This window comes from Theropithecus gelada, chromosome 2, assembly GCF_003255815.1.
Source record: "Theropithecus gelada isolate Dixy chromosome 2, Tgel_1.0, whole genome shotgun sequence".
NCBI lineage: Eukaryota > Metazoa > Chordata > Mammalia > Primates > Cercopithecidae > Theropithecus > Theropithecus gelada.
The window spans coordinates 67,906,025-67,906,946 of NC_037669.1; the positions used below are offsets into that span (position 1 = coordinate 67,906,025).

Consider the following 922-nt stretch of genomic DNA (forward strand, 5'->3'; position numbering starts at 1 on the left):
CATTCCTTTTTATGGTTGCATTGTATCCCATAGTGTATATATATCACATTCTCTTTATCCAATCTATCATTGATGGGCATTTAGGTTGATTCCATGTCTTTTCTATTGTGACGAGTACTGCCATGAACATATGCATGCACATATCTTTATGATGGAATGATTTATATTCCTTTGGGTATATACCCAGCAGTAGGATTGCTGTGTTGAATGGTAGTCCTGTTTTTAGGTCTTCGTGGAATTGCCACACTACTTCCTACAATGGTTGAACTAATTGACACTCCCACCAGCTGTATATAAGCATTCCCTTTTCTCCACAACCTCACCGGTGTCTGTTATTTTTGACTTTTTAAAAGTAACCATTCTGACTGGTGTGAGGTGGTACCTCATTATGGTTTTGATTTGCATTTCTTTAATGATCAATGATATTGAGCTTTTTCTCATATGCTTGTTGGCCACATTGGTAAGAGCAGATATTACACTTGATCTTAGCCAAAAGGCTGTGAAGCAATGGGACTCATTTTTTTACAGAACATCTTGTCGGTATAGGATGCTGGGAGCTATGCCTTGGGAAATGCTGGCAGAGTACTTTGAGATGTGTATCTGTCACTGTGACCTGAAGGTGTCATGGTACCAGTGTGCCTACATAGGCCAGCGGACTGGAAGACCAGAGATGAGGAATGGGTCTGATGCCGTGAAGGAGCCCTCCAAGGCTGTCTGTCCTGCTGCTGCTGTTTATTGTGACCTGGGAGAAGTACAGGAGAGACCACTTTATGTCCTTGATCTCTGCATGGCCCCTGAGTTTCACTGTGGTGTCTCCTTGTCTCCCATATTCTGGTGAGGCAGCTACCGTGGTGTGGTAGAAAGGCCGTTGCTCTGGGAATAGAAGACCATCACTAAGCAGTGCTGAGATCTTGGCGAATCA

General features: G+C 43.4%; 1 pseudogene; it reads right to left on the reverse strand.

Moving 5' to 3' along the window:
* Positions 1-387: 387 nt before the first annotated feature.
* On the reverse strand, positions 388-509 carry LOC112619991 (annotated as a pseudogene).
* Between the last annotated feature and the right edge of the window lie 413 nt (positions 510-922).